The 14,732-nt window shown below is 36.8% G+C and overlaps 1 long non-coding RNA gene across 2 annotated transcripts in view; it reads right to left on the bottom strand.

The window, feature by feature from the left end:
• LOC116225568 (uncharacterized) overlaps positions 1-14,732 on the bottom strand; it is a 253,551-nt gene that overhangs the window by 9,145 nt on the left and 229,674 nt on the right. For both annotated transcript variants that reach the window (XR_016470294.1, XR_016470293.1), the window contains exons 5-7: positions 4,312-4,360; positions 1,189-1,375; positions 351-462 (exon numbers count right to left, since the gene is read on the bottom strand). This is a non-coding gene — a long non-coding RNA (uncharacterized LOC116225568). The remainder of the gene's footprint in view (positions 1-350; positions 463-1,188; positions 1,376-4,311; positions 4,361-14,732) is intronic.

Here is a 14,732-nt window from a genome sequence, read left to right as displayed (position 1 = left end):
TTGAGTAGTGGCATACAGAGTAGGAAGCAGGACTCATCAAGCCCAAACTGAATATTTATGGAGCAAAGTACAAAAGTCTGACACAAAGTACAAGTTTGTAGGACTGTTTATGCAGTTCTGACCATCTCAAGAACAGACCACTTTTCCTTTCAAGTCCACTCATAGATATGACCTGTCCTTGAACATCTCAGTTTTCATTTAAAACAGAACACACTTCTGCAGTGAAGCTCTTCCCATTGTGCAATGCCACCATTCTGAATATTCAGTCAAATCAGTACTCTGATCTGATAAAAGAAAATCACTTTAAGAGAGAAGCAATAAATTTCACTGTAAGATGCATCAGTGCTCACCTATATCACTGTGAATGATCCCAGTAACTCAGCCTTTCTGCTCATGCCAGAAATGACTCATTTTCCAGGTCACATCTGAAAGGCCAAGTTCCGCACTGTCCAGTGACAACTGCTACAAATAGTAAATATGGTCAACAATCAACCATGAAATAACTTAAAAATGCTGAAAAACAAGTGAAATATACTGTAACATTTAACAGCACTAACTAATACAAGGAAAAAATATCTGATGATTTCAAAGCCACGAATTTTCTTCAGCGTATGTCAAAATTTCAGTATATCACACAGTTACACCATTGATGGTCTTGCTTAGATTCAACACTCAGAAAACAATGGAATTAACGTAATCAGCTATCTTGAGATGTGTGGTTCCCTGACAACTCATCTGTGTTTTTTATATATATATATATACAATATATATATATTAAATACAGCAGCCAGAAGAGAACCTGTTATTTTAACTAAAATAAGCATTACTGCAATTCTCATGCACTTAAGGAGTTGAAGCAAAAGGCTCACTGCAGCTGGGTCAAGTCTCTTAAATCATGTGCTGTTGAAAAAAAAACCAGAACTAGGTGATAGCAGGATGAACATGCTTTTAAAAAATAAGATTTTCTAACTTCCTGAAATCAACCTTGTACAAACAAACTACCTTTCATTTCAAGGCATATTACAAAATAACATGTGGAAGAAATTTATATTCTTGCACATAGAACCTCAGAACTGTAAAAAAGCATAGAAGTAATCTAAGAGAACAGACAGATGAAACTGTGAAACAATGTAGACAGTGCATCTTTAAATAACAGTACTTGGACATAATTTGTTGTTGCATAATTACCTGTTTTACAGTCTCTATCAATCCAGTCAACGTAGGATACATTACATTACAAAGCACTGTAAATTCCAAGGTTAAAACGCAACTGAGAGACTGCTGAAAATAACATCCCAGGCAAATCAGTGGGGCTGTAGACCAAAGTGGCGACCAAGACTGCAGAGATCTCAAAAATCACTCCTCAAAAGCAGGACTAACGTAAAAAGAGAACAAAACAGAACAGTCCATTAACTGCCAGAGACTTCAGACTTCAAGGTAGAAAAGAGCTCATAGGACATGTTAAAAACTAACTAACTAAAAATCCTCTTCTCTACCCCAATCCCACCCCACTCCAGAAAAAAAAAAAAAAAAAACAACCAGAACAAAAACAGAACAAATCTAAAAAAAAAAAAACAAAAAACAAGTGCTGGGTGCTGCTGTGATGTAACATTAACTTCACTGAATGCTTCCAGAGATAACTGTATGATCAGGACATGTTTTCAGAACGCATCACAGGACTGTGCCATACAGAGACTCAGCATTCACATTAATCCTGTGCATGTGGATACACATTTGTGAAACCTGAAGAGGAGACTTTGGGTATGATCAAGACAATTATTTGCTGGTCCAAAACTATCAGCTTTCCCTTGGGAACAGAAAAGTGTCAGTAAAACAGTCATCATGTCTTCAAAAGAATGCAACAAAATCACCTTGAGGACATAATTTTAAAGTTGCAGTTCTGAAAGATAGGTAATAGCATCCTGGTGAAACAAACACACAAACAGCAACAAAAAAAAGATACAGTCTCAAACAAACTCTTCCTGGGGATGGAGATAAACAGCAGTTTGTTTGATTTAGGCTGAAACAACATCATGCTGAAAATTAAAAACAACATTTGTTGAAACTTGTAGTTGATCTGCCTTCAGACTGATGCAATTAAAACTGGAATAAAAAAATTCAACTTAAAGCTTCCAAAATCTACATGGACTTTTGACTATATTCGTCTGTCTGTAAGTTAGCTGGGAAATCCACTCTACCTGAGGTGGAATGTTTCTCTCTTGTCATTCTGTACTTACCGATAAGACATTTAGGGAATGAAAGTAGAGGAAACTAATGTCCTCTCTCTTATCTGACAGGCTTGTGTTTGTAAACAATGCACTGTTCTAACGCCATTCTCAGTAAGAGGTCACTGCAAGCCAGATTCACTTGCATAACAACTGCCACAGAGAGCCACTACCAGCAGTTCTCAACTTTTCTTATTAAAAGACCCATTCAAATGCATCAAGACAACCTGAAGGCTACTGCTGATAAGAACAACAGGCAGTTTTAAAGCAGAACAGGCAACACTTTAATTACAAATTTTAATTTTACATTTTTTGCTTAATTTGGCCTCTTTGTGATAAACAAAATGTTTTACATGTGCCTAGTAGGAATAATTGATAGTTCATGCTTCTATGTGTTATACTTGTTAAAATATTTGCATTTAAAAGCAAAGTTGGACTTCTAGCTCTAGGCAGTGTATATATTTTTCCTAAGGAGTCTCAACTAGAAGAAGCATTTTGAATTATAATTGTCTTCCAAATCTTAAATTAAGAGAGACAGAGCACTGTTAACCCTTCACTTAAATCACTTATTCATATGAAAACAAATTATGATTTAGAAAAGTTGGGTAGCAGCCTGCTGTACTCACTTAACACCTCCTGTATATTCAATCAGTAAGATTAGACGGATGAGTAAAGATTACTTATGCCATCAAGGGTTGGAAGATCAGGCCGTAGGTAATTATGGTATTAGAACACAACATGTACTTTATGGGGAGATCAATTTTATAGTTAAAAGCTTTATTGCTTGAATCAGAAAAGCAAATTACTTGAAACTTTGCAGAATGTAGTAATAGATCATGGAAGAAGTCCCATGCTCAGAACTTGCTGAACTTCTCACACATGTATTTCTTACCCTAAAAAAGATGGGATTATGGTACTTCATAACATATCCACTACAGTGATACACAGCTGTTTTGTTTTACAGTTGTAAGACTATAACATTTGAAGGCTAAGACTTTCAGATATGACTTGTTAATGTTCCATGTTTCCCTTTTGCAACGTACAGGTAGAAACATTGGGAATACAGCTTTTCAAGAGGCTGAAGTGACAAATCCATTAGTTTTCCATCTTGCAGACTCTTCTAAACTACCTGAAGCTTAGTGCTACAAAACTACAGCGTAAAATCATTAGTTGCTTATCAACACACAGCTGATTTTTTTTTTTTTTTCATTTTAACATGCTGGTAGCGATGAATAAATACACAAAGTATCAGAGTAAACCCACAGCCTAACTCACACTCAAAATCTGAGCAACATAATGGCTATTCTCATTTTACATAAGGTCACTGCTTCTTCTAACAACCTTCATTTGAAGCATGCACATGTGTACGTAGGCAGGAGATGACTCCTTCATGCACAGCACAAAACTGTTGAGAAAGCTGTACATCACATTCTGTGCCCAGTTCTGTGGCAGGCAGCTGCATTCCAATGCAGCAGCATTTGCTAAACCTTACAGATATTTTCAGTGGCAGAGCGCTCTCCCTCTTCCTTGCCACTTCTGCATTTCTTTCAGCAGGTTTTGCACCAAATCCCAGCTCTTTTTTTTATCTCTTTATTATCACCTCTTGCTATAGTAAGAAATAACAGGGGAGAAGCAGAGAAACTGGCTGGACTTTTTCCTTCTTCCTAAGGGAACCACTTTCCAGAGCGGAGGTAAGCAGTTGTCACATCTGTGACAGTCCTGTACTACTGGATGCCTCTATTTGTGCTTCACTATCATCTGCATTATGAGTCTTTATGTCAATCTAGGCAGAGGCTACCAACAGCTTCAGTGTTACAAACAAGTACAACTAGAGTCTAGGTAGGACATTGAGTTAATGCACTGATGCCATTCTATTCTGTCATTTCTTCCACAAAGCAGTGAGATATGCCATATAATTACATGTTTTTCTATTCACCAGAAACTAGTGGTATTAAACCTTTCAGATGGCAAATGAAGCCTGTAGTATTAAAAATAACATAGATTCTGTACAGTTAGTAAACATCAGCAAGAAAAAAAAGCGAGAATGAAGTAACAGCTTGACAGTTGCCAGATGTCAGTTCCTTACTTGTACAGCCAGAGCAAGATATTATTTTGTACGATTATTTTGAGGCATCCTGGGAAAAAAAAAAAAAAAGAGTCAATGATATAGCTTGTAATACAATTCTTCTGTCAAATAAAGACACAGAAATGTATACATCAGGTACTACTTCCAGCTGAGGGACTTAGCAACAGCATCCCAATTTAAAACACAAAACAAAACAAAAAAGCAGCTTTAGTTAGCTTTAAAATACTTAGCTGTCCTTGATAAATACGGGCACCGACACATCTTGCTGGAATTACAGACTTTTTATTAATAAGTTCCTGCTCCACATACAGCACTGAAGATGAGAGAACTAAGTACTTATAGTGAAACAGTAGGGAGGCTTATTAAATCAATACACATCTGTTAGATAATGGGCTCCAAGTCAAGAATGTTATTCTGAAAACCTCTCAGCAAATCTTTGCTTGTTTGGCAATGTTTTCCTTAAGCTATTCCCTCACTGGAGGATTCCCTCCAGAGCTGACCATCTATTTTGTACCTTTCAGTTCCAAACAAGTGTATCCAAACATCTCTGCCAAATAAAGGATTCTTCAAAAATCTCTGATAATGTACTCAAGTGTGTGCCAGCAAATGATAGCAAGATGATGTAAAGTTTGAATCTGTTAATCATGGTTAAGGCATTAGGAACACTAAGTGAGATAATAAGAACCAATAAAAGCCCAATAACAGTCGCAAAGTAGTACTAACAATTTATAATGACATCTTGATATATCTGCAAAATTATACATATGTAAACCTATAAATATATTTAACGTATTAAGTGTTTTTAAAACATATCTTACAGCACATGTATATGAGCACTGGGACATGTAGATTGTTCTTTTTTGAGATAGTATGATCCCAAGACTCAGGCAGCAGACATGCTCTTATTCTGTATTCTACCTTTCCCACAAAAAGAGGTTTCTTAAAAAGTCACTTCCCAGCCTGTAAATAGTGTTATTTTTTGCTGTAAACTGTGTGTAACAGAAGTTACCCCTTGTACTATCTGTGAAATATTCAGCAATTTCATTCACAACCTCTGGGCAGTGCTGTAATAAACACGAGTAATATTTACCCAGTTCAATCCATGTTATTTTACCTTTATCCCCTTAAAGTAAACACACAGCTTAATTCCTACCTAGTGCATCTTTGTGCACATGTAACAGTAAAGAGACTTAAAAATGAACATATATTTCATAAGTGTAACTGCAGTGAGTAGGAGCCTGTGCAAATAAGGTAAAATGCTCCGCAAAAGTGGTAAGGAGTGCAGAAAGATCAGCTTGTGCTTATGGCACTTCACTCACCTGTATTATTTCCATGATATGCATACACTTGGTTACTTCCGTACTATTTGAATTGGGATTTTACACACATGTAAATATTTCTTCAACAACAGAAAACGTAGAAGAGAAATAACCACATGATATGCTATCATCTATTGACTCACCATGCTAATTCCTGATACGGTCGTTTTAGAGGCAGCACTGAGCATGTGCAGAAAAATAAAAAGATGGATGATGTTTGCACACTAAACAGTGTGAATAACATGATATCAATATTAATCTATCCCTTACAAAATCTTAAGACCTTTTTATTTAATAAGATCCTGCACAACAATATAATCTGTACTTTTCCAAATTAGCCACAAACCATCTGGTCTCTCTCCAATTACTTGATTTTTTTTTCTACATCTCTAAATGTTACTGACCTAAAAAGGATTTGATCAAAGGCTGCTGGAATCCTAACCCCTCCAGCAGCTATTAAATTGGTCCACTCTGTCCTGCGCTGACAAATCATTATACTCCAGAGTCTTACAATCCGTGATAGTATCTCAATTAGAGATAAAGACGAAGCAACAGTGTCCCAAATTCATCCATCCATCTAAAAATGACTTCATTCTCTAAAAATATAGAAAACTGACATGCAAGGGTTGCTCTGAAAGTAATGCTTCCTACTTTATTATGCTGGCCCACGACATCAGAGGCAGATGTTAGTGGTATCACGATTAAGGTTGAATCTTCCCACCAATATTCCATTCCATTTTGTTACCATGCAACAGATGGCAGCAGAGGGGCAATCAGACAGAATGATGTCTGACATGGAAGTACAGATGCAGCAAAAAACTCGAACTAAATTCCTCTGTGTGGAAAAAAATTGAACCCACTGACAATCACCAATGCTTGCTGAACTTTTCTGGAGGCCACATACTGGATGGCAGTGAGTGTTGCATTTCAGTGGCAATAGTGCATCACCTTTGCTGGCAGATATTTATGAGCACAGCATGCAGGCTTTTGTTCATTGCTAGTAAAAATGCAGAGGTAATGGTAGTGGCCATGTTGAAAAAGAGTAAATTCTCAGATACAAAACACTCTATCAACACCATTATTTTACTTTTTGTACCTGTTGCAGTTCCCACAGAAATAAATCAGAGACATTACTTTTGGAGCAACCTACATACCATGATGTCTAGTTAATCATTGCTATGTTCAGTGGAAATGGTATACTGTTTCTGCAGTAAGTTTATCAAATGGTTCCACATGAACAGTTTAAAGTTAGTGTCCAGCCTAAGCTAAATTACACTGAAAGTAACACGTTCTTCCTCTCTCCTTATGTTTTCTTCCAATTTGCACTAACACTGGATTTGTACTTAACTGTTTAATTTGTATTTGTCTTGACAAGTCTTCTCTTTAGTCAGTGAAGACTGCCTCACAGAGGTAACATGTACTGAGATTCAGGGTTTCCAGAAGAAAGTAAACTAAATAACAGACCTGCTGAATTTTATTAATTTCTTCAGTTTTATGAACCAATAACTCTCGTACTGAGAAAGAGTCGACTGCAGCCTTGCCATCTTCAGTGCTAACACCATTCACAAACATACCATAAGGACCACAGAACTGATTCCCTGTGGCACTAAGATATAATATGCCATCACCTACAGCAGTTCAAGAGAAGGTTTCAAGTACACTTGTATGTGAAATGAAATTATTTCTCTTTTAAAAGAGAAAAAAAAAAAAGCTGAACAAGAATGACCCAAACAGTAGTAACCATTCTTCTTTCGGTCTAACTTAAAAATCCTAAATCTCAGTATGCCTAAAAAGGCAGTGTTGTCAGTAGAAGTCGTACTGATGGAATGGAGCAGCTCATACCCTATTATACCACTTTTCTAATTTTCCATGTTTGTAAATCCAGTCTAGTAGAGGCAGCAGTCATAAAGTGGCAAGAAATGTTTGCCTCAGCTAAGAAAAATAAGTATGTTCATATCCTTACATAACAGCCCTTGAATTGAACATTTAACTATGGGGGAAGGAGCACTTTCTTGCAGTGGGACCCATGCTATTTGCCCAAGTAATTTCTGAAGCTTTAATGATCACTTATGACCTACTGGAGACTTTCTGTCCTGTTTTGCCACTGGTAGAATAACTTCTTTTCTTGTGCATCAATCTGCAGGGTGTTAAATAAAGACATTTCAGTAGAAAGTCATCTGGCATCTGCTGGAAGAAACAAGTCTTTGCTGGTCCTTTTGAATGTTAGAATGTATTCTTTAGGTAGCAAATGTTCTGATTGTTTTCTCTATTTGGGATACTGTGAGCCAACCAATGGAAAAATGTCTTGCATTGGCAGATCTTCCACATTGCTTAGGTATTAAGTGGTCTGAATCATTTTGTGATTTTAAACAGTGTGGCTCACCAGTTGGATTCTTTATGCATCTAGATTCAACTTAGTTCCTCTGTTTTAGAGATCTGAAACCACTCATTCTCCCAGGGTACTTTGAACCTGTTGAGATTTGTCATGCTGACATTGTTTTAGAGAGTCATGAAATAATGCTGGAAACATCTTCAAGATTTTGCATCTTCCTGAGATCAATACTTGATAAAGTCTTTAATTCGCCTAGTTCTTATCTTGCAGATACCTCTCTATAAAAGCATCTCTAATGCTTTTAAATTTGAAACAGACAGTGTGCCATCTCATAGTGAGAATATACTAGGCATATTTCACCAGTCTCTTCAATTTGGTAATCAGATTTTTCTTTCAACAAAGTCAGCGGATACAACATTCACTAACTGACTAGCTGATGAAGTGCTAATCTAATTACTAACTAATCTGATCTCATTAGCAACTGACAAGCTGTTGATCTAGGAAGGCTACTTAACTATAGTTTTAGTTATTTCTACTGTATTCCTTTTGAAATACCACAGATGTTGATGGATTTTTTTTTTTAATCTTTAGATCAGATTCTACACATAGCATCAGAATGCAGCTCGTTGCCTAGATAAGCTATCCAGTGGGCCATTTTATGCATCTCAACCCATGATTACTTTTATTTACCATACATAATATTTTGTAACAGCTGAAAAGGAATCCATTTATCTCCCATTTTTTGCAAGGAGGGAAAAGTTCTAACTGCAACAAACTAGTACTCTAAGTGTTAGAGAAATATTAATTAATTGTTTCAAAGTAAAGCATAAACCATAAACGTACAGCAGTGCTGACAATTTTACCAGTTTTGGACAAAACTGTTTTAGCGCTACCTCTCTCCTTATAGTTATCCCAAGATGAGGTTGCCATCTTTACTTATCTTTAAAAGGAAAACCATTTTTTAACACTGGGATTTTCATCTGCGTCAGCTTTTCTGAGACTACTTCATGTCTTATATACTGCTGCGTCAAATTTCACACTGAATTTTAGGTTTTTTGGGTTTTTTTTTGACAGATACGTACAATAAAATACTCCACTGTATTCCAGTGCTATATAACAAGAGGCCTCAGAAGACAGCTGTTCTTCTTTGGTTATCTTTTTCTCATTATAAGACTCTAAAGCTATTATCTCTCCTTGAATACTAGTTCAAAACCAGTATTACTAAGAGTAATATAGTATTTCACTGCTCCCATTCTGATAGCAGCAAACATTTACATTGAAGGCACAAAGTTTTATCCTGAACACACTGGTCTGGCAAGACAACTCTCAAGTCCTTGGAATAGGCCTTGATTCTGACTACAAAATTCATTTGAATTACATCACTATCTGTAAAGAACAGCACAATATCTACTATGAAATGAATATTCCTACAGAATCAATCTTTTTTATACTTAGTATCTTAATATGATCCATGACTTAAGTCACCTTTTGTACTGCTTTCTGTTTGATTATAATTTTATCTATTAATCATGTTAATCCAATAGAATCTGCCTTAATCAAATGCAAGTCAATTACCCAGTTCGTCAAATTATATTTTTAATGAAAGACATTTTTTAAGATTGAATACCAATTAGGGACTTGTCCAAGGAATTGTGGCTAGCTTTAGTGCATGGGAACACTTGCCTCTCCACCGAGACGGTAGTTCTCATATCAGCTTCCAGACTGAGTAGTTTGAAGAGCACCTCTGAATAGACATTAAACACACAGCAGATAGTTGTCTGACACTAGTCAGAGTCACTGTTCCACCAAAAAAATATCTGCATGCTAACTAACCTACCCAGTAGGTTATATCTATCTAATAACCTAATCTGCATGTTATTTAACTACAGAGAGGGATTAGGCTAGGTAGATTTTAGAGGACGGCTCAAAACTTAGCAGACAACAGTTCAAAGGAGAGGAAGATTACACTGGCCAACGGCAGTAAACCCAGAATATAACAAGTAAATCTACCAGCCAAAGATGTGTGGATATCAAAGATATCAAAGATATGTGGATATTCAGAGCCCTGACCCATGGAAACTTACTCAAAAAGATTTCCCTGATCTAACAGGGAATTTTCTATTCAATTTATTTCCTGCATCTAAAACTCAGAAGAGCAGCCTCTCTCTTTTGTGAGTTTATTTCTAGACCTCATTTGACCATTAAATCCTTAAAGAAAATTCAAGCTATGGAAGATTATGCAAAAAAAAAAAAAAACACTCAAGCTTCTGTTGGTGTTCTTTTTTTAATCATATGCTTACACCTGAAGATGAAATGATTATTCTGATGGTGGAAGAATGCTGACTAACTGATCAGTGTGGTGAATCCAACCTTCTAGACCTCAGATGTGTAAAGACCTTCACCTCTTCAATTCTGATTTCTTTGGGAACCCTGTAGCCTCTCCCACCCAGTACTTGCCTCCCTGGCAGCTCCAGGTAATCCTTCTGAGGGCTGCTATTTAATCTGCAGGCAGGTCCCCATACCAGCTCTTTCAGAATCTAGTAATTTATTCCTCTTTTCTCAGTATTTACTCAGTACAAAATTGTCTAATTAAAAAAAGACACCTCTATTTTAAGTTCTATTTAAATCACATCAAGGTCCTAACGGTACCATTACACAAAAATTCTCCAGGGAAGAAGGGATAACCGATAGTATTAAAAGACAGGCATACATGAATGCAGAGAGCTTATACAAACATGACATTGGCACTAACATCACAGATTTGGAGGTTCACTAAAACAAAGACCAAGTGAGAAAACGTTCTTTAGGTATTTACACTTACATGCAAAGTACATTCAGGACAAAAGTAATCTGAATTTGTTCCCTCAGGAAGAAGGATGACATGCTGCAGTTAACATATACGTGGTTCAGCAAGAGTTGCAAACAGTCCACAAAAGGTGTGCATTTATCAGTTGTAACTGAGGAACTGGGAAGAAGGATAAAAGCAAACACACACCAGGGAACCAGTCAAAACAGGGAAAGAATCTAATGACTTCAGTATTCTGAACAGACTGACTGGTCTTGTGGCAAGCAGTCTGACTTGTGGCAATCAGTTTCAGAGAAATCTTTCCTTCATACTGATTTGGTTCATAGGTTTGAGGAGCAGAGGCGATGAAAGCATCTTGATTTTCAACAGCCTCCACCGCCAGTTTCTTTCCCCACATCCTGATACAGCGAACATGATTCTGTGACAAAAGCTGTCACCACCCTATCTTGGGTGACCTTTGTCTTCTTACGGGAATGTCAATCCTGCAGTTAGGAGATATGTCTGTAATTCAACTACACACACGGACAACCTGAAGGGCAGTTACACTACATGGAAAAACGTAAGGTTCTCACTTCCACCCAGCATGCTGGACAAGCACAAGAGTTCTAAGTTCTACGATCTAACCTGTGAAGGTTTGCTTCCTTTGGAAACACTAACTTGTCTAAAAAGCATTTTGCATAGTCAGCAGTCCAACATTATTGCCAAGAAAGGCATTACCTGCGTCAGACCAAGGGTAGCTAACGGAATGGATTTCATTGACCAGGTGAGCAATTTCTCCCTTGTCAGCAGGGGGTGTGCACACATTATTGCAATCATGAATGAACTGCTCTTCACAGAGATCTTCAATTTTTGATTTTGAGTGTGTTTCTGACAAAGGCAAGTACTTAATGTCTATTTATTCAGTAATGTCTTTTAAGAATTTCTTTGGAAAGCTAACCAGTTCTTAGCTTCTCTTAGCATTTCTGGGTGTTGTTTTTTGGTTGGCTGGATCAGTTTTCTTCTATTTTCCAGGTATAGACACTTGATCAGATTCACTCTAACCAACGGCCATCAAAATCAGTTTCTTAGAACTGACTGCAGGAGAACCAGGGTTTGTAGAAAGGAAAGATCCCACATTTGTTCTATTCCTGCAAGCTCTGTTGTTTTTTTCCTTGCAAATCTGATCTGTGGTCCTGTTTTAAAATACTCTGGTTGTTAGTGCAAACACTTGGCATATGATGCAATTGTTCTGTTGTCTAAATGGACACATCACTTAACTAAGGTCATTCAACATGGTGAGCTTTTAAAGGGCATTTTGTAAGTCCTAAGAGAGTACTATATTCTTTCTACAATGAATTAAATCTCTCAGCTTAAGAAATTAAGCTACACAGGTGATTAGAAAAGTATTATTTGGAGAATAGGGCCGCTTGTTGTGAAACCATATGATTTAAAATATTTGCTTACATAAAATTATATAAATTATATTAAATTATTCCTTTAATTATAGAGACGCCTTAGAAGACAAAGCATTTGCCTTTTCTGACTTTGAATTTACATAGCAAAGCAAGCACTGAGGATATAACAGACTTGGTCCAGTACTGCAGAATGCTGAGTAAGATCAGACAAAATACATTGTTTGCAGGTACGCTGCAAACACAGAGGAATATTTCAAACGAAAACGATCTTTTATTAATAAAATTTTATCTGTACCATTATTGTTGACAAACACCTTAAAGATGTTATCTTAAAATATAAATTATAGTTATTTATGTATTACATAAATGATATAAGTTATGAGTTGAACTCAAAATCTATACACATTGGATATGGCTTTCCAGAACTGATTTGTCTATAAATTCATCCTTTAATCAACTTAATTACTGTAATCAGAACTAAAACAATGTTATTTTAAAAAATATGTTTTAACATTCTACTAAATGCATTCACATTAAGAAAATCTGAGTTTTAATTAGCTGTTAATTTCATCAAAAAACATCTAAATATTAAACAAGAGAGACACTTGTGGCTTTTGAGAGAAGTATATCAGCCAGCCAGAGCTTAAATGTAATCATTAAACTGACTGAAGGCATGGAACATAAAAAGCAATTTACTTTCTAACTGCTAACAGCTTCATAATATCACTGTTTTCTTGCAGTAACTGAATTCCCAATACACTATTGACAAAGCATCACTAGGCTGGAGCCAAGCTGACCACGTAGCACCATTTTTTGCAGTTTTCACAAAGGCAAAGCTCTCAGTAGAACAGATTTGTGCTGGCTGGATTAATAATAGAAAAGTCACTTAAAACGAGACTTTTAAGACTTGTGTTTTAATATTAATCTTTTAAAGTGTTCCAAGAAATATTTTAAAACTAAATTCTTTCACACTAATGAGGAATTGAGGAATTTCTTTGTTCTTGTGCAGATCAGGACTGCACAAATTACAAGCGATTCAGGCACGATGCTATTGATTTCATAGATATGATGATGATTTTGGTAGGAGCTGAGGTGCTTAGCAGTGGTAAGAGATAATAAATGTAGTGAAAACCTGAGCCATACTCCTGCCAATCCATAACTTAGTCACCCTCATAAGATTGGTAGTCCTTATACTGGTAAGAAAGCATGCACTTTTATAGGTCAGGCTCTGCTTAACAATTTCTAACATACCACAGCAGTTATGAAGCATCAACACAGCCCTTTTTAACTGCTTTTACAATGGCCACAATTCAGTATCCAAAAAGCATTTGTTACAATACCTTCAGTATCACTCACCATCCCACCTGCACATGGCTTACAATGGCTACTAGTGAGTTAAATCCACTGAGCTTACCAGGCCTCCACAAATGGCTAAAACATTCAGCATGCTATGAAAAGGATTTTAAGTGCAAATCTAGGTCAGATAAAAAAAAATACAATTTGCCAAAATCTTTTAATATTTAATATCCAAACTCATCAAGTATTTTACATTTAACAAATGACTTGAACTTCTATGGGCATGCCCTTGAACTGTTTTAATTTGGTCAAAAATACACAAAAAAGGAGTTGTCTGAATAGTTACCTTTGCAAACTCTTCCTTTTGCCTCCCATAGGTCAGCTCTGATTTTGTGCAGCTGTGTCAGCTGGGCTCAGACTGCTGAGAAAAGCACTGCCAGCACCTTCCTGGTTTGTTCTGAGCTGTGCTTTCAGCTCAGGTGAGAGTCTGAGCTGGGCTGCCAGCGTGCCAGGGTTCAGCCAGCACCTCGCTGACTTGGCTTCCTGGCTGGGCCCTGCACCTGCCTCACGGCAGGCTTGCCTGAAGTCCAGCCACATTAAAATGCTCTGGGTTTAGTTCCTTATCAAAACAGCTCAGCCTCATCAGGTTGTTTAACAAGAATGACATACTTTCCAAAGCATTACCTTCTGATGTAGCTGAAGATCAGCATGCACTTAAACATTTACATCACAAAAGATATGCAAGAGGTTTATACAGAAAATAAAGGATGTGTGTGTGTATATATTTACACACACAGTAATGTATATATATATATATATATACATATATATATATACACACACACACAGTAATGCAAAAACATTATCCAGGCCTACACGTCAAACAACACATTTCTGCTTTAATTAGCTATGTTAATACTGGCACAATTAGGCACATGCTTTGTAGGATTATGATATTCCAAACCCACTCTGAATTTCAATTTTCTTAATCAGACTTAAATTTTGACCAATTTGCCCCCCACCCACACAATTTCCTAACAATTATATTCTTCTTTCTGAAGGTCTTTTTTTCAGGCAGTAAAAATGAGTGAAAATTGGTGGCGTCTGTATGTGCTCTTGCAACTTATTAGCAACTCTGTTCACTGCTCTGGAACTTCTAGTCACGTTGTTCTTAACCCCATTGCTCACCCATCACCCTGAACTTCTTACAGGACACAGTTCTAGTCTGTACAGCTCTGGGATCCATCCCACCTTCTGCCCTTTCCACCACCCGC

This window comes from Phasianus colchicus, chromosome 12, assembly GCF_987193195.1.
Source record: "Phasianus colchicus chromosome 12, bPhaCol1.hap1.1, whole genome shotgun sequence".
NCBI lineage: Eukaryota > Metazoa > Chordata > Aves > Galliformes > Phasianidae > Phasianus > Phasianus colchicus.
The sequence above is the reverse complement of the archived record's forward strand: the minus strand, read 5'-3'. Positions and strand labels throughout refer to the sequence as shown.